Source organism: Ascaphus truei, unplaced genomic scaffold (genome assembly GCF_040206685.1).
Source record: "Ascaphus truei isolate aAscTru1 unplaced genomic scaffold, aAscTru1.hap1 HAP1_SCAFFOLD_692, whole genome shotgun sequence".
Taxonomy (NCBI): Eukaryota; Metazoa; Chordata; class Amphibia; order Anura; family Ascaphidae; genus Ascaphus; species Ascaphus truei.
Window position 1 is genome coordinate 174362 of NW_027457026.1, and position 24195 is coordinate 198556.

The 24195-nt window shown below is 46.0% G+C and overlaps 1 long non-coding RNA gene across 1 annotated transcript; it reads right to left on the reverse strand.

The window, feature by feature from the left end:
• Nucleotides 1–1060: 1060 nt before the first annotated feature.
• On the reverse strand, nucleotides 1061–19498 carry LOC142485980 (uncharacterized). The gene is made up of 2 exons (XR_012798753.1): nucleotides 19204–19498; nucleotides 1061–1295 (listed from the first exon to the last, which is right to left on the reverse strand). It is a non-coding gene; the product is annotated as an uncharacterized LOC142485980 (long non-coding RNA).
• Between the last annotated feature and the right edge of the window lie 4697 nt (nucleotides 19499–24195).

The window sequence follows — 24195 nt, forward strand, 5'->3', positions numbered from 1 at the left end:
TATTCTACATATTTTTTCGGAGATAGATAGATAGATATCTGGATTAATTGCCTTTTATCTCATATTTGTATTATATATTATTATATATATTTTTTCCATTGTGTTCTCTAACATATTCCTTAGCAATTTTATTCGTGTGTACAGGATGATTATAGACCATAATACCATCTCCTCCACCTATTTAGCCTCTGGGTTTTTATTATACTTTTTTTATCACACCTTATTTTTTTTATATGTGTCCATCATATGGTATACAATTAGATTTTTAATCGATTTAATAAAAATTAAATTTTATCATTAGACCATTGAACTCTTCAGACTCTTAATTTTTGATGATTCTAAAACATTGCCCTTAATAAATAAACTCATTTAAATGTAATTGTTAGGTCAAAACCTACAATTGTAGTGATCTCAACATACTCCTCCTTCATTAATACCTATAACTACTAGCCTCACAGGAACCTTACCTGCCGGTATTACAGTTTTAGAAAATATTTTCCTCGCCTCCTTCTCTGGCACTTTACTTTGGATTGACCTTCATCATTTAAGCTTTGATTTCAGAGACAGGGGAAGTAAGGCCAGAACTCTCAACTTAAATAAATGTTCTCCCTTATCACTACATTAGTACAGGAGTGCACAAACTGTGTGGCGTGAGATTTTCTAGGGGAGGGGAGTGGGGAGGAGGGCGCGGTGGTTACAGAGGCCCTACGCTCTTCCCCAAGGAATTTAAAATTTATTGCTGGGGGATCGCGTGAGGCCTCTAACTTCCCCTCCCTTGTCTCTGGTGACGCGCCGCCATCGAAATGAAGCATCAAATGACGCCGCGGGGTGATGTTGCATTGTCATGGCAACGTGACATCACGTGTCCACGCGGTGTCATTTGACACCGGAGAAAAGGTAAGGTGGGAGGGTGAGCAGCGGGAGAGCGTAGAAAGGGGGCGCGGGGGTAAAAGTTTGCACATACCAGCATTACTACATGGTATGTTATAATATTATACCATTGTACATACATGAATATAAAATAATGAAATTATGCAAAATTAATCAATCAATAAAAATGTTTTAAATTGTATGCAAGAAAATGCAGTGGGCAGTTTTATTAATACGTAAAGATAATACACCATTAGGATAGAAGCAACCAAGTGAACATGATCAGCATAGAATTGTTATTAGATATGCAATTTAGAAGCCAAGTACATTTGTGCAGCATGAAGGAGACATCTTTCTTTGGGATCGCTCAGTTCAGAAAGGAAATGCTGGCAGACTACGATTGAGCTTGATCTCTCAAATTTCTTCTAGGGAAAATGAATTAGAAAGAAAATTCAATGTTCAGAACAATATGCCATGGTTCGGATTTTACACATTTAAAAAGAGATTGCAACAAACCCGTCTATTTTTTTTGTTTGGTTTTTAACAAGACTGACATATAAAATAAATTTACTCTATCACACTATGGCATAGATTTAGTGAACTTCGTGATTGATATCACCATGTGTTATTCATCTAAAAATTGTGTTACATTTACTGCATTATTTACGAAAAGTTTAACCCAAATAACACAGCTATAACTCTTCTTTTAATCCAGCAATAAGTTTGGGCTAAATTTAAAACCAGGATCTGTAATTAGCATGCAAATGAGCATGTATAGCCTAATTACATATGCAAGAGCGTTAACTTTAATGACAGTACTGCAAATTAGATTAAATATATTCTAAAGCAATGAATAAATACATCATTCTTAGTATATACAGTTGATTTCCAGAACAATATTGCTGCGATTCCATCAACATTGACCTTTAGTAAATCTACAGTAGGTCTAAATAGTACTATGCTGTGCTAAAGATGCTTTAATGTATTAAATCACATATGTATGCTGAAATATGTCACTCACTCTATAGTTAAATTATTTTTTACTCTGCTCTTGTCTTCGTGCCACCTTTAAGTAATAATAAAAAAATTATTTCATATAGCGCTTTTCTCCCAATGGGACAATTACAGTGTAGTGCGCACTACTTAGCAAATAAGAATTTTTACACACGAAGTCCTTGTCCAGATGAGTTTCCAATCTATGTTTTTGGTTCCTGAGGCACAGGAAGGGTAAGTAACCTCACAAGGATCTGCAACCAGGAATGCATCTAGGTTTCCTTCCTTGATTCAAAGTTTGTGTCATTGTTTACAGTGTCAGTGCCTTTACTCATTGAGCCACTCCTTCTCCCTATGCACTATTATGCTTTGTTCTTACCTTTATTTTTATGATGCAGAACTACAGAAACACCAGATTGCCATTTTTAGATTTTAGTATTAAAAAATGGTTGCCATTTCTTCCATAGAAAGTTATAATTGTACTCCCTATTAATGTCTCGTGCAGCAAGTGATACAGTTTTCAGAGGAAAAAAATGACACAATGCTATACAGTTTGAGTAATCCATATTTATGTGTCTCAAAACTTTTTTTAGAAGGATTAAACAGGTACCATAAAACATAAAAAAGTGCTGCAATAACGTTACATTATGTAAAATAGAAAGAGAATCCCTGCGCTTCTCCCTTTAGGATAGCAATCAATGGGATAGAGAATATATATATATATATATTTGTAAATACCTATAAGATAAAAGAAGACTTTTGGTTTACATCCTTTGATAAAATAATGCCAAGCCTGCTAACCACGTCAACGTAAGTCTCTATAGCAGGTCCCTAAGCTAAATGCCTACAAGTGTTATGTGAAATAAGCCCAGAAGGGGTTAAAATATCCAAGTATATGCTTATATTACCTAGTGCAGTTAAAAACTGGTATATACCAGTACAGATACTCACATGTCTGCAAGTGAAGTGAAATAATGGGACCTTGCTGGGAGATTATATACCTAGAAGGAGGGGCTGGCCTCCCACAAACTGCTCAATAAGCAGTTGCAGGGGATTGGCTAAATATATTAATTACACCATAGTAGTGTTGCCCTCTAGGAGCGTGCTGCTAAGGATTAAAATCAGCCCAACAAATAATGTAAAACAAATATATAATCACCGCGCTTCTCCATATAAGGAGCATGCAGCTAGTGAAGGAATTGGTCATACAAATGTGCAAAACAGAAAGAGAATCCCTGCGCTTCTCCCTTTGGGATAGCAATTATATATATATATATATATATATATATATATATATATATATATATATATATATATATATATATATATATATATATATATATATATATATATATATATTATAGCCCTGGTAAGAATGGGGCTATAGTTCTATCCTACTCCTGTGTGTAAACTCTGCTAAGGGCAGATTGCCAGGAGTTGACATGGGTTACCCCCGCTTATGACACTGGGTTGTGTAAGTGAGGTAGGTCACATGACCCTGCGTCCAATCAAGAGATGCAAGGGCAGTGCCTACTGGAGGTTACATAAAGCAGTGTCACTTCCTATTTAGAGTGTAGAGTGAGGAGTAGAGTGTTAGAGAGATAGTGATGGAAGCAGAAGAGTGATCAACTCATGAGTAGAGCTGATCTAACTATAGTTAGTGAGGTGGACCAAGTACCTGTCACCCTGGTTAGTGGGTGATGGAAGAGATAGCCCCACTCAGGATGCCGTAGGGTCCAGAGTGGAGGCAGGACCATCACAAGGGGGAACAGTTAGTGGACTGTGCATCACTGTACCTGTCGGCTGCTGCTGCTGCTGCTGCTGCTGCTGCCTTGGAGAATAAAGAGACTGCTGCTTTTAAAGATAATCCTTGTCTGAGACTGGAATCTCTCATCCCTGTGGGGAATCTCTGTGGTAAGGATTCCACCCCGCATTCCTGGGGCTTACTATAGATGGAGGCGCTGCACCACTGAATCAGAACCAAAGCATCCACCCCAGTAACCTGTTCCTGTTATCCCCCATGTCATCGTGGGAGACTCAGGCCCTCCTGCTGCAGGCATGCACCACACAGAGACACCTAGCCAGACCCCAGAACACCTTAGGGACCCTATCTGTGATTGGGAGGGAGAAGAGGGGCTAGATTTGGAGGCGCTGCTGAGATTGCTGAGAGCAACAGGACAGGTTTTCAGCGAAGCAGAAAGATGTAGGTACACTTTCAGAGCAAGTGCTGCAGAAGGAAGAACATTTTTGCAGACTAGGGGTAGTCAGGAGAGACCGTCCTCTCACACAGTACACCCTAGGTGCCCTAGGAGGGTGATGTAAATTTGGATAAAGAGGCTATAGCTGTTCTAGTCGCCTTGAGGCAGATAGTGTAGGATTCCTGTGGGGTGTACAAACATACACATATAAGGAGACAAGAGGTGCTCCTAAAAAGATCCCTATTTACTGCACAGCAAAGCCGAAAATAATCCACAGGTATAGTTACCCACTAGAATAGTAGTATAGGCTATAAGGGTACAATTAAGTAACCGCTCCCAACACTGTGGGAGGACAGTTACCACTAAAATGCCCAAAGGCAAAAATAATAAATTGTTTAATATTAATCAAAAATTGATGCAATAACACATTTTAGTGGTAACTGTCCTCCCACAGTGTTGGGAGCGGTTACTTAATTATACCTGTTGCAGGGTACATGCAACTATACACGCGGGTTTCTTGACAAGGCTTATTTATTTAGCTTTATAAGATATACAGCACACAAAACAAAAATAGCTTTTCATCAGCAACAAACAAAAATGGCTTTTTCTTCCGCAAACCAAACAAAACAGTTTCTCTTTAGCAGACAGTTTATAAATCAGGCCGTTACCCTTTTCCTATGCAGGGGACAGTCAGTTCACAATTCAACTACCTTGCTACTCAGACCTTGTTACAGGAATCTCTTTAGCAGCTTAATCCTCTCTCCTCAACAGCCAGGCTCCGTGTGTCTACAGCCTGGGTTTTAACACATTTTGATTAGGCAGCTGGGATCCAACTAATTGTCCTGAGGTTCCCAGCTGAAGTTAACCTAGTCAGTGCTGCACTGCAGACTAGACATAGGTTTTCCAGGCATATAACTGGTGGCTTTTATTTACCCTGTCACATTCCTCCCCTGTTAGTGTGTGGCTGGGGCTACACACGGCTGAAGCCCGACCATCCACCCCTTCTCTAGAAAAGAAGTCAGCATTTGCGTTCTCTTTTCCCGGCCTATGCTGAATCTCAAATGAGAAGGGTTGGAGGGCCATATACCACCTAGTTAATCTAGCATTGGAATCCTTCATGCTATTTAACCACTTCAGTGGAGCATGTTCCGTCACCAAAGTAAAATGGACTCCTACCAGGTAATGCCTCAAAGCCTCGATTGCCCACTTTACTGCGAGGCACTCTTTCTCAATCACTGAGTAGTTTTTTTTCCCTTGGGAACAATTTCCTAGGTAAACACTAGGGTAAAACGGGGGGAGGGGAAGGGAAAGAGGACCCTCGCAACTGCTAAATATATATTCTCTGTGGTGCTGCTATCTGGGGTGAGTGATAAACTGATAATGTGGGTAGAATAGAACCCCAATGGAGAGCACTCAGCAGATGCACTATATACAGGGGACAGGAATAAGGGTATGTGCAATGATGAGTGAAATGTGCACGTTAAAAACCTTTATTTGAGTCTTAACTCAATGTTAAAATACGAACGCTAAATACCAAAATGAGTGAGACTCATATGAGCCAAAAAAGCGCAGCGAAAGTAAAATATATATATACCAGGTCTCACGTATAGAGTGTGGGCTAGTACCCCTGATGATATGTGCAGGGTACAGCTAGGTGGTATCAGAACCCCATTGGAATCTGTGAGAGTAGTGTTCAAACACAGGCACTACCACTGGTGGCCATATATATACAGGTTCTTGGTAGTGGTGAGTATGGTAATAATCTCAGTCACACGGTATACACAGGTAGGTACACCAGGTGGGTGTACATATAATATACACGGTGGAGTATGACAGGTAAGTATACCAGCTTCTGTGCTCACACAGGAGTAGACCATTCAAGTTAGGAGCTCAAAGTGGTCGTGGATGTTATAATATATATCGGTCATGCAGTGTGCGCAGGTAAGTACACCAAATATATGTTTCCGCAGTATGCACAGATGGGCACGTCAGGTAAATGTTTAACCCTCTGTGTTCTCACTGGGACAAACCATAGTTGCGCTCCGATCACGAGCGTTGGTCCCGCCCCCTTGACAGCAGTGACGTCATTACATCAAGGGGCGGGACCAACGCTCGTGATCGGAGCGCGTCCTGCACCAAACTAACTCCCTCACAGAGAGCTAGCATGAAGTACTATACCTCTAACTGATTTACACGAGAAGAGAGAGTGTGTCTATTGAGCAACGGAGCATTAGCCTATGTATGCACAGCCACTGAGCACTACAACAATCTCTGCCGTTTTTATGTGACCAGCTTCTCACGTTTTTATGGTTCTGAGTGTATGTAGACACTACTTGTGTACTACAATTTTTTATTATTATTTTTTTCCACCCATTGGATCAACGGTATTTTTTTTTGTTTCAGATGCACCCTCTATGACATCTGCAACAAGGTAGTAGTTAGTGAGTATGTGTGAGTGCTCTTACTATTGCTGCAGCACTTAGACTTTGCAGCACTACACAGGCAACACAGCAGCAATCTGCTGAACAGACCCACCCTAATTATTGGGGACTATGGTTTGTCCCAGTGAGAACACAGAGGGTTAAACATTCACCTGACGTGCCCATCTGTGCATACTGCAGAAACATATATTTGGTGTACTTACATGCGCACACTGCGTGACCGATATATATTATAACATCCACGACCACTTTGAGCTCCTAACTTGAATGGTCTACTCCTGTGTGAGCACAGAAGCTGGTATACCTACCTGTCATACTCCACCGTGTATATTATATGTACACCCACCTGGTGTACCTACCTGTGTATACCGTGTGACTGAGATTATTACCATACTCACCACTACCAAGAACCTGTATATATATGGCCACCAGTGGTAGTGCCTGTGTTTGAACACTACTCTCACAGATTCCAATGGGGTTCTGATACCACCTAGCTGTACCCTGCACATATCATCAGGGGTACTAGCCCACACTCTATACGTGAGACCTGGTATATATATATTTTACTTTCGCTGCGCTTTTTTGGCTCATATGAGTCTCACTCATTTTGGTATTTAGCGTTCGTATTTTAACATTGAGTTAAGACTCAAATAAAGGTTTTTAACGTGCACATTTCACTCATCATTGCACATACCCTTATTCCTGTCCCCTGTATTGTGCATCTGCTGAGAACAATTTCCTACTCAGTAAAAGGATAGGATGTTCAACTCCCTCAAACTGTTGTGACAACACTGCCCCTAGCCCTATCTCTGATGCATCTGTTTGCACTATAAAAGGGCTGTGTAAGTCTGAGCTTCTAAGGATGGGACCCTCTGATAGATACCTTTTTATGTCCTCAAAGTCTCTCTGACAATCCCTTGACCACACCACTTGTGTAGGGGCACACTTTTTTGTGAGGTCCGTTAAAGGGGCTGCCACTTCCGAATAGTTGGGGATGAACCGCCGGTAGTACCCTGCTAAACCCAGCAGAGAGCGTACCTGTGTTTTTGTTTGGGGGGTCGGAACTTCTTTCAGGGCAGCTACCTTGTCGGCTAGTGGCCTTACTTTTCCACCTCCCACTGCATACCCTAAGTATTTGGTTTCCGCTTTTCCCAAGGCACATTTCTTAGGGTTGGCTGTGAGCCCTGCCTCTCTTAGAGATTTGAGGACCGCTTTCAGCCTATTTAGATGGGCCCGCCAGTGTTTACTATAAATGACAATGTCATCTAGGAAGGCTGCGGCATAAGTCCTATGGGGCCTCAGTACCTTATCCATGAGTCTCTGAAATGTGGCTGGGGCTCCATGCAGTCCAAATGGCATTGTCACAAACTGGTATAAACCCATGGGAGTGGCAAAGGCTGTTTTGCATTTGGACTTTTCCTCTATGGGTATTTGCCAGTATCCTTTTGTCAAGTCCAACGTGGATATATATTCCGCGTTACCAAGGGCGTCAATTAATTCGTCCACCCTTGGCATCGGATATGTGTCAAACTTGGATACCGCATTGACCTTTCGGAGGTCCACACAAAATCTTACATTCCCATCGGGTTTAGAGACCATAATTAGTGGACTACACCACTCACTGCATGATTCCTCAATCAATCCTAAGTGTATCATTTCTTGTACCTCCTTCTCTACCAGAGCCCTATGACTTTCAGGCAACCTATAAGGATGGGAACGTACTTTTACCCGAGGTGCTGTCTCGATTGCATGGGAAATTAAGTTAGTTTGTCCTGGTAAGTCAGAAAAAACATCCTGGAATTGTGTAATTATGGTTAACAAGTCCCCTTTTTTTTCAGAGGACAACTGTTTACCCATTGGGATTTTATCGTCACTCACGATGTTCTCCCGTGGAGGCTGAGGACCCAAGTCCATTTCCTCCTCCACCGGGTGGATGAATAGAGACCGCTGCATTTTCATGGGTTTCCGCAAGTTCACATGGTAAATTTGTTTACCCTTCCTGGACCCTGGTTGAGCGATCTCGTAATCCACATCACCCGTACGGCGGAGTACTTCGAATGGGCCCTGCCATTTGGCCAGGAGTTTACTCTCGCAACTGGGTAACAATAACATCACCTGGTCTCCTGGGTGAAACACTCATGCGAGCATTCTGATTGTAATGTCTCTCCTGACTGTCCTGGGCTGATCTAAGATTCTCTCTGGCAAAATAGCCGACCACATCTAGGTGCTTCCTAAGGTCTAGTACATATTGCAGGGTATTCTTAGAAGGGAACCGCTGTTCCTCCCAGGACTCCTTTAGGAGGTCTAGGATACCCCGGGGTTGGCGGCCATAGAGCAATTCAAATGAAGTGAATCCCGTGGAGGCCTGGGGAACTTCCCGCACTGCAAACAGCAGAAAAGGGAGAAGTTCATCCCAGGCTCTCTTCTCTGAATCTACAAATTTCCTCAGCATCCCCTTTAGAGTTCGGTTAAATCTTTCCACCAATCCGTCAGTCTGTGGATGGTAGACCGATGTCCGAACAGATTTGACCTCTAGTAACTTTAAGACATCCTGCATCAGTTTAGCCATGAAATTTGTACCTTGGTCTGTCAACATAACCTGGGGAAGTCCAACCCGTGAGAACAGTTCCAACAACTTGTTGGCTACTTGCTTCGCCGTTGCTGTTCTCAGGGGGAACGCCTCAGGATATCTTGTCGCATAATCAACTATTACAAGGATAAACCTGTGTCCTTTCGCAGAAGGTTTTAGAAGTCCTACCAAGTCTACCCCAATCCTCTCAAAGGGAACTGACACCAAGGGTAGAGGAACCAACGGGGCTGGTTTTTGTCCTTTTGGACTAGTTAGCTGGCACTCCGGACATGCCGCACATAGCTTAGCAATATCACTATGCATCCCTGGCCAATAAAATCGTGATGAAATACGGTCCAATGTCTTATCCCTGCCCAGGTGACCACCCCAAGGGACAGTATGGGCTAGAGTGAACACAGATTTAACAAACGCCTTGGGAACCAATATCTGTCTGGTGACCTCCCCTGTTTGTGTCTGCCTATTCACCCTATATAGGATATCCTTTGATAGCTCAAAATGGGGGAATACTATCAACCCCTGTGCATCTAAAATCTGTTCATCAATTTTCACCACCTTGTCATACTGTCTAGCAAGGACTGGGTCTTCCCTTTGCTTCTGGCGAAAGTCAGGGAGGTACAGGTCTGGTAAATCTCCAGGGCCCATATCCCCCTCCCTTTGGTCATCCCCAGCCATCACTTGTGAACTCTGATTACTAGAATGGTCACCTTGAGACCCAGATTTCTGCAACCAGTCCTGTTTGTCCAAGCGTCTTTGCTTCCGAGTCTTTTGAACACGGTGTCTACTGGGAAAAAGGTCTGCCGAGAAGGGTAACAGTTTTCCAGGGTTCTTCTGAGCCCTAGAAGGAGGCTCCTCGTGAAAGACTCGGGCCATTAGGTCCGAAAAGAAAGGCCAGTCCCGACCGAGCACAACGGGGACAGGGAGCCAAGAAGCGACTCCTACTTCGAGGTAAGCCTCCTGACCTTTTACATGTAGCCGGATATTGGCTGTCAGATAGCCTTTTACATCGCCGTGTATACATTCTATGCTCCATGGGGAGTCAAAAGAACACATGTTGGGCGGTAACAGTTCCTGGAGGACCAGAGGTTTCCCAGAGCCCGAATCTACAAGGGCCTGGACGTTTTTTCCCCCAATCAGGGCTGGAAGTAGCCAGGGCTTGTAATTTTCCCCCGAGGCGACGGTTCTGCTGAATGAACAATCCATCAGTGGACAGTCCACATACCGGTGGCTTTGTTCTCCGCAGGCGGAACATGGAGAGGGTTCCCTCGCAGGAGGGGGCTGTGGATAGCGCTCCGCTGGACCGGTTACTAGAGACCAGGCATCTGGTGGGTCCTGTGGGTGACGTCCTCGGAAGTTCCTCTCATTTCGCGACGAGCCGACATCCGGAAGGAGATGAGGGTCTCTGCGGGGACCAGCATTTGGACTCCGTTCTTGCTGGAAAAACTGCTCCTTCCGTTGGACTTGGCGGTTCTGTGACGGGCCGTAGGTTCCCGATTGATCCGACCTCCCTCTTTGGGCGTCCGCAAGTGCCGGTGGAGTCGGGTCCAGGACACTCGTCTGCTGCTCAGCCCCAAGGAAGTTCTCCACAAGTCGGACCGCCAAAGCTAGGGTTTCAGCAGTGTGGCGTTTTACCCACGAGCGTGCGGAAGGGGGTATTATTTGTAGAAATTGTTCCAAAACCACCTGCTCCAGAATTGCCTCCTTAGTGCACTCCTCGGGTTGTATCCAGCATGTTCACAAGTCCAATAATCGCTGAGCGAGGACCGAGGTCTCTTCTTAGCGGTGTACTTCATGTTCCGGAACTGCTGCCGGTAGGTCTCTGGGGTCAGACCTAAGCGATCCAGTATGGCGGCTTTTACTTGGCGGTAGTCCATTGCCTGATCTGCTGGGAGACCCTGATATGAGGCCTGGGCTTCTCCTATGAGGAGCGGGGCCAAAGCAGTTGCCCAGTGATCTGTAGCCCAGCCCTGAGCTTCGGCAACTCTTTCAAAAGTCAGTAACAAAGCCTCTGGATCCTCGTTCGGAGCAATTTTCCTCAGGAGTATCGGGGGTCTGCTTGCAAATTCTGGACTGGCAGACCCCTGGAATTGGGTCAGCAGCTTGGCCATTCGCTCCTCTTGTGCTGCCGGCTGCTGGGTTAGGAGCTGGGTTTGCTGCTGCAAAAGTCTTTCATCTCTCTCTGCTTGCAGTCGGGCCTGCTCCTGCATTATCTGTCCCTGCTGTCTGGTCTGCTCGCACAAAAACTCTTTAAAAAATTCTTCCATTTTTTTAATTCTTGTGTGTATGTATGGCCCTTTAACTGCAGGGGCCTTTCAAAATCTCACTTCTTGACACCATATGTTGCAGGGTAGATGCAACTACACACGCAGGTTTCTTGGCAAGGCTTATTTATTTAGCCTTATAAGATATACAGCACACAAAACAAAAATAGCTTTTCATCAGCAACAAACAAAAATGGCTTTTTCTTCCGCAAACCAAACAAAACAGTTTCTCTTTAGCAGACAGTCTATAAATCAGGCAGTTACCCTTTTCCTATGCAGGGGACAGGCAGTTCACAATTCAACTACCTTGCTACTCAGACCTTGTTACAGGAATCTCTTTAGCAGCTTAATCCTCTCTCCTCAACAGCCAGGCTCCATGTGTCTACAGCCTTGGTTTTAACACATTGATTAGTCAGCTGGGATCCAACTAATTGTCCTGAGGTTCCCAGCTGAAGTTAACCTAGTCAGTGCTGCACTGCAGACTAGACATAGGTTTTCCAGCCATATAACTGCTGGCTTTTATTTACCCTGTCACAGTAGCCTTATAGCCTATACTACTATTGTAGTGGGTTACTATACCTGTGGATTATTTTTGGCTTTGCTGTGCAGTAAATAGGGATCTTTTTAGGAGCACCTCTTGTCTCCTTATATGTGTATGTTTGTCATCCTTATCCCCTTTGCACTAGCTGATATTATAGAGTAATACATATTACTATGGTGAGCGGTATATCACTAGTTATTAAAATATTCCTGTGGGGGTAGCCTGTTAACAAGGTCAGGGACTTCAGCATAGGGTCTGCACTATGAGTCGCCAAAAGTAGGTTGACACCCAGTACCTAGGAATGCCAAGTACACTAGCCAGTATCCAGAAAACACACCACAGAGTGCTTGTAATGAACCGTCAGCGAGTGCAGTGTACAAGGACAGAGTTCTGCTTAGCCTGGGGTATGCCATGCGTTATATTCATTGGTTAGAGCACCATTAAGTATAGTAAGTGTCTAGGAACGAGTTACACCATAGACACTGAGAGTAGCGCTATCGTGGGTTTAGAGGACTCAATAAAGATGGCGACGAGAGACACATGTGCTCTACGGGGCATGGAGGAGGTTAAAATGGCAACAACTGTGTCATTCACTGCAACACGGGTTGCAGCCGATCCAAAAATGGCGACTCCCGCCAAGCCTAGATTGCGCACGACAGGCTGTAAGAGAAATGTGGCGAGAGATGTGCAGGGGTTTGGCGTCAAACCCAGATCCCCAGCCAAAAGAAGGGAGCGGCGCAAAAGCCGAAGCCACACCCACCTGTGCAGTGACTGGCCAACGGACAAAGCCACGTCACACAAAGAGAGAGAGTGCCCCTCCTCTTGTTTTCACCAGAGGGAGGGGGCACACCAAGAACCAATCCAAACTGTCCTCCCCAGCGGAAGGATGGACAGGAAGTGAGGCTGAAGAACTTCACTTCAGTTTGACTGGAGAAGGAGCTAAGTGCAAAACACACAAGCTGAGCAAATCAACCCCCGCGCAAAAGATGGCTGACCTAAGCGTAACCACTTATCAGCTTCCAGGAGGCTTCCTGGTTGTGGAGGTTGATGGCCGAGAATATCTGCGGTGCTTGTGCATCCAATGCAGGTCACCCGGACCGGCCCCAAGTACAACGGCATGGTGCAAACAGTGTGGCACGTTCAACCTCTGGCCTATCGAGCCATGCCCTACAATAAAGACCCCGTGAGATGCCTCTCCAGCGACACTGATCGAGGTAGAGGAGGTGGATGCGAAGGCTGCCCGGGTCCCATATGTCACCCCTGCGGTAGGGACCCAGGACCAGCCACCAATAGATGTCCCGACGGAAGAGAGCACAGGAAGAGAGTGGAGGTACCGGAATGGGCCCATTTCGTACCCATACCCACTTGCGGTGCCGCAAGGACTCGAGGTGATTCCCCAGCGGAGGAGCCATTGCAGTCCTCATCTGATGAGAGAGACAGCCTGTCATTGGTGGTGATGCGCCGGCCGGCGGACCACCCCAGCTGTAAAGAAGACGTCCTACTTACCCCTGAGATGGAGCAGACGAGTCCGGAGACCCCCCCGACGGCGAGCGCTGGTGCAGCCTGAACCGCGTAGAAGTCCCACTGCCCGTGGCGACTCCCAGTGCGGCGGAGATGGGATGAGAGATGGCTCCGGAGGAACCGCAGAGCAGAGCATCGCAAGACAGCAGAGCGGTAAGAGGACACCACCACCCCCTTATTCCCGCCAGGTGAAGGAGGAACCTGTGGAGAGAGAAGGCTTTGAGGCCTACCTGCCCGTCCGCGACCCTGATGGTCCACCACCGCTCCTTCCGGTCCTCGACGCACTTCCGGTGCGAGACCAAGGAGCGGATGGAGATTCCGCGGCGACCAGTAATGACGTCACTTCCGGGTCAGACTGGCGCAGAGGCCCGGAAGTTTTGATTGCTTCCATAAGGAGAGCTGGGCTGGAAGCTGAGTTCAACCAGTTAATGCCCAAGTAGCCAAGCGAGGAGCCAGAAGTGCTGCCAAAAGAGACAGTAAGAAATTACCTACAGGTCATGGCATCGCCTGACTCAGAGACACTGTAATGGACTTTGTTGATCCCATGGTCACCGCTCCTAGCGCCATTGCCCCGGCCACTGCCCCTGCCCCGTCACGTGTCATGCCACTGGGTCCTAGTGGGAGTAAGCTGGATAAGATGCCCAAGTTTTCAACTGATTGGCAGGATTGGGTAACAAGTGATGAGGGTTCTGATGGGGAGATACCATTGTCAAGTGTTGTACATGTACCTAACCCCACTGTGTTTAATCCTGTTCCTAGAGGTAGGGCCCGAGGGTCCCAGTCTACTGCAAAAGTGGGTCCCGTAAGTCCCAAACCACCTAAGATGAACCCCACGATCTATAAGAATGTCATGAGAGGGAGGCGTAAAGGCTCGCACTCTAAAGAGGCAGCGACATCCGGTGTATCTTCCAGAGCAGAGTCTGAGGAAGGTATGAGTGTGTCATCCTCATATGAGCACCAAGATAAATGGTGGGCACCGTTATTCACAGGGTATCATGAGTGGATGGACCGCACAAGATTTGTGTTAATAAAGAAAGATATTGTAGATCACTGGTGGGACGTAGGCACTTATTCTCCACAGGAGGTTGCTGACGAGTTAGATAACAAGTGGCGAGAAATTATGCAAAAGGTGATTACCCCCAAAGGCTCATCTATTCTGTACGATGATGTTGCGCCTGAGGAGCCACAGTTCTGGGTACTGCCAGGAAAGGCTGGGAACCGGAAACTTACTAAATTAAGTAGGGCAGACAGAGCCATTGCGGCGAGATACCGGCAATCTCATGGATATGAGTTTCCATACGTGCCAGAGCCAATAATGCAGGAGATCGAGGACCAGAGAGATACCTGGCTCAGAGATGCAGTCCTTGAACACTTGAAGATTAAGTTTGGTAACACTACTTACATAAGGGAGGATAAAATATGTTCTGTGATAAAGGCTTGGAGTACAGACAGGAATATATTTATGCATAACATCCTGTACAGACTGGAGAATGGGCCTGTACAACCCGTCTTTGTAAAAATTGTGGATCACAATGGGCGGGAAGTGAAGAAGCCTGATCCCCGTCATTACTATTGAGTTAGGGTTCTCCATGTTGGGAGGTTCCCATTGTGTTATGTCACCATCATGGGTGTTACAGTCTAGTGTACACAATATTGATTAATTATGTTTTGTATGTTCACAGATTGTTCACCTGCAGGATGGTCCAGCAAATTAGGTCCAAGTGGGGTCCATTGGATTCCACCTGAGAGAGAGTGTAGCCCTGGTAAGAAATGGGGCTATAGTTCTATCCTCCTCCTGTGTGTAAACTCTGCTAAGGGCAGTTTGCCAGGAGTTGACATGGGTTACCCCCGCTTATGACACTGGGTTGTGAAAGTGAATGTAGGTCATGTGACCCTGTGTCCAATCAAGAGATGCAGGGGCGATACCTATCGGAGGTTACATAAAGCAGTGTCACTTCCTATTTAGAGTGTAGAGTGAGGAGTAGAGTGTTAGAGAGATAGTGATGGAAGCAGAAGAGTGATCAACTCATGAGTAGAGCTGATCTAACTATAGTTAGTGAGGTGGACTAAGTACCTCTCACCCTGCTTAGGGGGTGAGGGAAGAGCTAGCCCCACTCTTGATGCCCGTAGAGTCCAGAGTGGAGGCAGGACCATCACAAGGGAGAACAGTTAGTGGACTGTGCATCACTGTACCTGTCGGCTGCTGCTGCTGCTGCTGCTGCCTTGGAGAATATAGAGACTGCTGCTTTTAAAGATAATCCTTGTCTGAGACTGGAATCTCTCATCCCTGTGGGGAATCTCTGTGGTAAGGATTCCACCCCGCATTCCTGGGGCTTACTATAGATGGAGGCGCTGCACCATTGAACCAGAACGAAGGCATCCACACCAGTAACCTGTTCCTGTTCCTGTTATCCCCAATGTCATCGTGGGAGACTCAGGCCTTCCTGTTGCCAACAGGTATGCACCACACAGAAACACCTAGCCAGACCCCAGAACACCTATGGGGACCCTATCTGCGATTGGGAAGAGGAGAGAGAGGAAGAGAGAGAGAGAGGAAGAGAGAGGAAGAGAGAGGAAGAGAGATAGAGAGGAAGAGAGAGAGAGAGAGGAAGAGAGAGAGAGAGAGAGAGAGAGAGAGAGAGGAAGAGGGAGAGAGAGAGAGGAAGAGGGAGAGAGAGAGAGGAAGAGGGAGAGAGAGAGGAAGAGGGAGAGATATTCCCCATTGATTGCTATCCCAAAGGGAGAAGCGCTGGGATTCTCTCTCTGTTTTGCACATTTGTATGGCCAATTCCTTCACTAGCTGCATGCTCCTTATATGGAGAAGCGTGGTGATTATATATTTGTTTTACATTATGTAAAATAAGGTGAATTTACAGGAAAAATGTATTAATTAAAATAACATAAAACTCTAATTAGAGATGTGTTAAAAACATATACACATTCAAGAATGTGATGCAGTCTTAAAATCAGCAAACTTTAGCATAAAAATAGGATAACGCCGCTATCTTATTTATTAATTAAAATTGGTCAACCAAATTACTGTTGAGGGGTTAAAGATAGGTCAGAAGGGAGTCAGCACGTTATTGTAAAGGTAATTGAATTTGGGGGACTTTTGCAAATGGGTATGCGTAACTTCAGGAAAATCTGTGAAACTTTGTGAGTTTTTCCAGACCATGTATGTAACACATTTATTGAATTTTCTAATTTTGTTTAAAATTGTGAAAAAAATTTCTTCGCAAACTGGGAATTCTTTGTATATCTTTCTTTTTTAATATATTAAACATTGAAACCCATCTAGTGTTATTTTTCCTTATTGATGAGAGATGTAGGGTTGCCAGATGTTCCATATATATATATACGGGATTGTTTCTTATTTCAATCAATTGCCCCTGAAAGGTCTGTCAGAATGCATAATTGTCCCATATGTCAGGGGTAATGGGACAATTCAGGGATGAAGGCCGGCTGGCAGCGACAGGAGGAGAAGGATGGCGGTGATGACTGCGGTGTAGTGGAAGAAAGCGGTTGCAGAGGACTGCGGTGGCCGCAGAGGGCAGTAATGGAGCCCACCCCAGCAGTATGACCCAGAAGTTGCAATTGGCCACTGCATTCTGCTTCCTCTGCCAAGGTCCTCCTCTTCAAACCGCCTTCTGCTGCCAGCCTTCTCCTCCCGTGGCTGCCATTCTTCTCCTCCCAATGGGTTTCACTTTACAGGTAAGCGATACAGGTTTCAGTGAGGGAGGGAGGCAGAGAGTTTAAGGGGGGCTCTGAGGAGGAGGCCGGGGGCTGAGAGGTGAAGGAGAGCTTTGAGGAGGAGTCCAGGGACTGAGAGGAAAAGGAGGGCTAGGGAGGAGGATGGGATGATATGAGGAGGAGAAAGGGGGCTGTGATGAGGAGGGGGGCTGTGAGATGGACAGAGGAAGGGTGAGAATGAGATGGGGGAGGAGGGGGAGTGGGGGGAGAGAAACACTATGTTTTTGTCATGAAAATATATAGAAAATGTCTGGATTGAAATAAAAATTGCCAATTGGATTTTGGCATCTGGTCGTCTCTTATTTAAAAACAAATGTGGCAACTCTAGTGGGATGGGAGAAAGTCTAAGTAAGTGCTAGTTGCATACTGCTGCGGCAGACTTTATTCTTAGTAATCACCGGCTTGTACCTGGCATGTTCCTGGAATGCCACACTGTTCACCCGGAGCATGCCGGGCTCCTTTTGCCTTCCCCGCCAGGCGCATACCCGGCTGACGTGTTAATTGATAATGGTTCAGGATTTACTAGGCTGCAATGCTTCGCGTGTGCGCCAGATGGCATAAATTCATGAATTCATAAAGGGGCCTGTATCTCGGGGAGCAGGGGGTCCCCGGACCTGAAACCAATGCGGTTCAGCTCCGGAGACCCCCTGCACATCTACACTATGAATAAAAATGTATTTTAAATGTATTTATTTATATTCATTTATTTATTTATTTAGATTTATTTTTTTATTTTTTGGGCGGCTGCTGTGTGTGAGTTTTTTTTATTGTGGGTAGCGGGGGTGGGTGAAGGAGGTATTAGCCCCAATGGTGCTTGTTTAGGGCTTGCGGGGGGTAGCGGGAGGGGTTAACCCCTTCATAACCATAGCGGTATTAACTGCTACGGCTGTGAAGGGGTTAAGTGCACCTGCAACCCCCCCGCAAGTCCTAAACTCACACCAAGGGCCAAATACCCCCTTCACCCACCCCCGCTACCCACAATAAAGCGGGCACGGTGGGTTAACCCCTTCATTGCCTTAGCGGCTATCCGCTATGGTAATGAAGCAGCATTTCTGTATTTTTAATAATATTGTGCAGGAGCAGGGGGGTCCCCTGAGCATTAATTTCTGGCTCAGGGAACCCCCTGCTCACTGTACAATATTATTAAAATACAGAAATGCTGCTTCGTTACCATAGCACATAGCCGCTAAGGTAAGGAACGAGTGTTTATTTATATATGTGTTTTATTTATACTGTACATGTGCAGAGGGTCTCCGGAGCAGAAACGTTTTTGTTTTAAGTCCGGGGACCCCCTGCTCCCCAAGATACAGGCCCCTTTAGGGGGTGCCGGTATCCCTCTGCTTTGTTTACATGCCGCGGTCACGTGATCGGGACCTTTAAATGCAGAGGGATACCAGCACCTCATAAAGGGGGCTGTATCTCGGGGAGCTGGGTGTCCCCGGACCTGAAACCAACGCGGTTCAGCTCCGGAGACCCCCTGCACATGTACACTATGAATAAAAATGTATTTTAAATAATTTTTAATGTGCCGATGTTTGCTCAGAGAGAGCAGCGGTTCTCTCTCTGCTGCAAACACATCTCGCCAGGGGACGGCCTATAGTATCATTGATGTGCATATACAGTACTGTATGTGTATTTTAGGGGTTATAGGGGTTGTTGTTATACAGTAAATACTGTATATATACATTATATACTGCATTACAATACATGAATTTCTCGGCTTCAAAGACAATAGCTCGCAAACGCCCCCATGCATTTTTACACGGCATTGCAGTATTGCAGCCAGCGGGAATAAAATGCTTAAATCACAGCCGCGATATAACGCTATATACCCCGGGAGAAAACGACACAAAACCGCAGATAACCGGGATACTCTGAAATTCGCGGAGCTAGCCATGTAAGAATAAAGTTGGTCGGTAGTGTAGCTCGCCTAAAGCAGGGGTAAAAGACCAGATGCCCATAGCCCTTGCCAAGCTGATTAACCATGGAAGCTAGAGCTGTCGCGTCTATGATTTAAAACAGTTAGTATTTATCTTTTTACCTGGACCATTTTCTATTTTGTCCATCCCTCGAGCGTTAGTGATGTCACTAAAAGACAATGAGGAAAGAAGTCAAAATACTGAAGTCTAATGCACTCCCCATGCCATCCTCCCTATCTGTTGTCTGCTAGTTAACCAATGTCATCCATTTAACTAATATTACTGGCCAACCATAGACTGTTCAGGTTATATAGTATTTGTTTTGTTTGTCAAGTAGCATTTAGAACTACAGTATACTGAGGTGAATTACAACTGTTCAAATTTACCATTTTTTTATGTACTATCAACACCACATAGTTTGAGAACCACTGAAGTGCTTTTTTATTTTGAATACTAAAAAAAAAAAAAAAAAAAAAAATCATCGATGGGTCTGTTGCTTTCATTATATCACAGATGTTATGTTTTAGTTTTCGCAATTTTCTTGTTTCCCAACTTTGATTGGAATGCAAAAAGATTGCCAAAACTAAAAGATAGCCTGGGATTCAATAAATGAACAACTGAGGACTAAATGTATGTTTAAGTGAATGAATGCATATGAGTGAGAGAGCAACTGAAAAATCATGAGTGAGTGGATGAGTGCTTATGAGTAAATGCTGTGTCCATGTGTTTGTGAGTTGGTGGATAAGTAAACAAGTGATTTTGTGTAAATTATTGTATGTCTGTCTTTGAGTACTTGAATTAATATTTGCATGCTTGTGAGGACGAATAAGTAAACATCTGTGAAAAAGTGTCTAAATAATGGAATGTGTGTAAATGAATGATAAAGTCTGTCTGTGTGTGTCTGTCTGTGTGTGTCTGTCTGTCTGTCTGTGTGTGTCTGTCTGTGTGTGTCTGTCTGTCTGTCTGTCTGTGTGTGTCTGTCTGTGTGTGTGTGTCTGTCTGTGTGTGTCTGTCTGTGTGTGTGTGTCTGTGTGTGTGTGTCTGTGTGTGTCTGTGTGTGTCTGTCTGTGTCTGTCTGTGTGTGTCTGTCTGTGTCTGTCTGTGTGTGTCTGTGTGTGTCTGTGTGTGTCTGTGTGTGTCTGTCTGTGTGTGTCTGTCTGTGTCTGTCTGTCTGTGTCTGTCTGTCTGTGTCTGTCTGTGTGTCTGTCTGTCTGTGTCTGTCTGTCTGTGTCTGTCTGTGTCTGTCTGTCTGTGTCTGTCTGTCTGTGTCTGTCTGTCTGTGTCTGTCTGTCTGTGTCTGTCTGTCTGTGTCTGTCTGTGTCTGTCTGTCTGTGTCTGTCTGTGTCTGTCTGTGTCTGTCTGTGTCTGTCTGTGTCTGTCTGTGTCTGTCTGTGTCTGTCTGTGTCTGTCTGTGTCTGTCTGTGTCTGTCTGTCTGTGTCTGTCTGTCTGTGTCTGTCTGTGTCTGTCTGTGTCTGTCTGTCTGTGTCTGTCTGTCTGTGTCTGTCTGTCTGTGTCTGTCTGTGTCTGTCTGTGTCTGTCTGTGTCTGTCTGTGTCTGTCTGTGTCTGTCTGTGTCTGTCTGTGTCTGTCTGTGTCTGTCTGTGTGTGTCTGTGTGTGTCTGTGTGTGTCTGTGTGTGTGTGTCTGTGTGTGTGTGTCTGTCTGTGTCTGTCTGTCTGTGTCTGTCTGTCTGTGTCTGTCTGTGTGTCTGTCTGTCTGTGTCTGTCTGTCTGTGTCTGTCTGTGTCTGTCTGTCTGTGTCTGTCTGTCTGTCTGTGTCTGTCTGTGTCTGTCTGTGTCTGTCTGTGTCTGTGTCTGTCTGTGTCTGTCTGTGTCTGTCTGTCTGTGTCTGTCTGTGTCTGTCTGTGTCTGTCTGTCTGTGTCTGTCTGTCTGTGTCTGTCTGTGTCTGTCTGTCTGTGTCTGTCTGTGTCTGTCTGTGTCTGTCTGTCTGTGTCTGTCTGTGTCTGTCTGTCTGTGTCTGTCTGTGTCTGTCTGTCTGTGTCTGTCTGTGTCTGTCTGTCTCTGTCTGTCTCTGTCTGTCTCTGTCTCTCTGTCTGTCTCTGTCTGTCTGTGTCTGTCTGTGTCTGTCTGTGTCTGTCTGTGTCTGTCTGTCTGTGTCTGTCTGTCTGTGTCTGTCTGTCTGTGTCTGTCTGTGTCTGTCTGTGTCTGTCTGTGTCTGTCTGTCTGTGTCTGTGTCTGTCTGTCTGTGTCTGTGTCTGTCTGTCTGTGTCTGTCTGTCTGTGTCTGTCTGTCTGTGTCTGTCTGTCTGTGTCTGTCTGTCTGTGTCTGTCTGTCTGTGTCTGTCTGTCTGTGTCTGTCTGTCTGTGTCTGTCTGTCTGTGTCTGTCTGTCTGTGTCTGTCTGTCTGTGTCTGTCTGTCTGTCTGTGTCTGTCTGTCTGTGTCTGTCTGTCTGTCTGTGTCTGTCTGTCTGTGTCTGTCTGTCTGTCTGTGTCTGTCTGTGTCTGTCTGTCTGTCTGTGTCTGTCTGTGTCTGTCTGTCTGTGTCTGTCTGTCTGTGTCTGTCTGTCTGTCTGTGTCTGTCTGTCTGTGTCTGTCTGTCTGTGTCTGTCTGTCTGTGTCTGTCTGTCTGTCTGTGTCTGTCTGTCTCTGTCTGTCTGTGTCTGTCTGTCTGTGTCTGTCTGTCTGTGTCTGTCTGTCTGTGTCTGTCTGTCTGTGTCTGTCTGTCTGTGTCTGTCTGTCTGTGTCTGTCTGTCTGTCTGTGTCTGTCTGTGTCTGTCTGTCTGTCTGTGTCTGTCTGTCTGTGTCTGTCTGTCTGTGTCTGTCTGTCTGTGTCTGTCTGTCTGTGTCTGTCTGTCTGTGTCTGTCTGTCTGTGTCTGTCTGTCTGTCTGTGTCTGTCTGTCTGTGTCTGTCTGTCTGTCTGTGTCTGTCTGTCTGTGTCTGTCTGTCTGTCTGTGTCTGTCTGTCTGTCTGTGTCTGTCTGTCTGTGTCTGTCTGTCTGTGTCTGTCTGTGTCTGTCTGTGTGTGTCTGTCTGTGTCTGTCTGTGTCTGTCTGTGTCTGTCTGTGTCTGTCTGTCTGTGTCTGTCTGTGTCTGTCTGTCTGTGTCTGTCTGTGTCTGTCTGTCTGTGTCTGTCTGTGTCTGTCTGTCTGTGTCTGTCTGTGTCTGTCTGTGTCTGTCTGTCTGTGTCTGTCTGTCTGTGTCTGTCTGTCTGTGTCTGTCTGTCTGTGTCTGTCTGTCTGTGTCTGTCTGTCTGTGTCTGTCTGTCTGTGTCTGTCTGTGTCTGTCTGTCTGTCTGTGTCTGTCTGTGTCTGTCTGTCTGTCTGTGTCTGTCTGTATGTCTGTCTGTGTCTGTCTGTCTGTCTGTGTCTGTCTGTCTGTGTCTGTCTGTCTGTCTGTGTCTGTCTGTCTGTGTCTGTCTGTGTCTGTCTGTGTCTGTCTGTGTCTGTCTGTGTCTGTCTGCCTGTGTCTGTCTGCCTGTGTCTGTCTGTCTGTGTCTGTCTGTCTGTGTCTGTCTGCCTGTGTCTGTCTGCCTGTGTCTGTCTGTCTGTGTCTGTCTGTCTGTGTCTGTCTGTCTGTGTCTGTCTGTCTGTGTCTGTCTGTGTCTGTCTGTCTGTGTCTGTCTGTGTCTGTCTGTGTCTGTCTGTCTGTGTCTGTCTGTCTGTGTCTGTCTGTCTGTGTCTGTCTGTCTGTGTCTGTCTGTCTGTGTCTGTCTGTCTGTGTCTGTCTGTCTGTCTGTGTCTGTCTGTCTGTCTGTGTCTGTCTGTGTCTGTCTGTCTGTGTCTGTCTGTCTGTCTGTGTCTGTCTGTGTCTGTCTGTCTGTGTCTGTCTGTGTCTGTCTGTCTGTGTCTGTCTGTGTCTGTCTGTGTCTGTCTGTGTCTGTCTGTGTCTGTCTGTGTCTGTCTGTCTGTGTCTGTCTGTCTGTGTCTGTCTGTCTGTGTCTGTCTGTGTCTGTCTGTCTGTGTCTGTCTGTCTGTGTCTGTCTGTCTGTGTCTGTCTGTGTCTGTCTGTGTCTGTCTGTCTGTGTCTGTCTGTCTGTGTCTGTCTGTCTGTGTCTGTCTGTGTCTGTCTGTCTGTGTCTGTCTGTCTGTGTCTGTCTGTCTGTCTGTGTCTGTCTGTCTGTCTGTCTGTGTCTCTCTGTGTCTGTCTGTCTGTGTCTGTCTGTCTGTGTCTGTCTGTCTGTCTGTGTCTGTCTGTGTCTGTCTGTCTGTGTCTGTCTGTCTGTCTGTGTCTGTCTGTCTGTCTGTGTCTGTCTGTCTGTCTGTGTCTGTCTGTCTGTGTCTGTCTGTCTGTCTGTGTCTGTCTGTGTCTGTCTGTCTGTGTCTGTCTGTCTGTCTGTGTCTGTCTGTCTGTCTGTGTCTGTGTCTGTCTGTGTCTGTGTCTGTCTGTCTGTGTCTGTCTGTCTGTGTCTGTCTGTCTGTGTCTGTCTGTCTGTGTCTGTCTGTCTGTGTCTGTCTGTCTGTGTCTGTCTGTCTGTCTGTCTGTCTGTCTGTGTCTGTGTCTGTCTGTGTCTGTGTCTGTCTGTCTGTGTCTGTCTGTCTGTGTCTGTCTGTGTCTGTGTCTGTCTGTCTGTGTCTGTCTGTCTGTGTCTGTCTGTCTGTGTCTGTCTGTCTGTGTCTGTCTGTCTGTGTCTGTCTGTCTGTGTCTGTCTGTCTGTGTCTGTCTGTCTGTGTCTGTCTGTCTGTGTCTGTCTGTCTGTGTCTGTCTGTCTGTGTCTGTCTGTCTGTCTGTGTCTGTCTGTGTCTGTCTGTCTGTGTCTGTCTGTCTGTGTCTGTCTGTCTGTGTCTGTCTGTCTGTGTCTGTCTGTCTGTCTGTCTGTCTGTGTCTGTCTGTCTGTGTCTGTCTGTGTCTGTCTGTCTGTGTCTGTCTGTCTGTGTCTGTCTGTCTGTGTCTGTCTGTCTGTGTCTGTCTGTCTGTGTCTGTCTGTCTGTGTCTGTCTGTCTGTGTCTGTCTGTCTGTGTCTGTCTGTCTGTCTGTGTCTGTGTGTCTGTCTGTCTGTCTGTGTCTGTCTGTCTGTGTCTGTCTGTCTGTCTGTGTCTGTCTGTCTGTGTCTGTCTGTCTGTGTCTGTCTGTCTGTGTCTGTCTGTCTGTGTCTGTCTGTCTGTGTCTGTCTGTCTGTGTCTGTCTGTGTCTGTCTGTGTGTGTCTGTCTGTGTCTG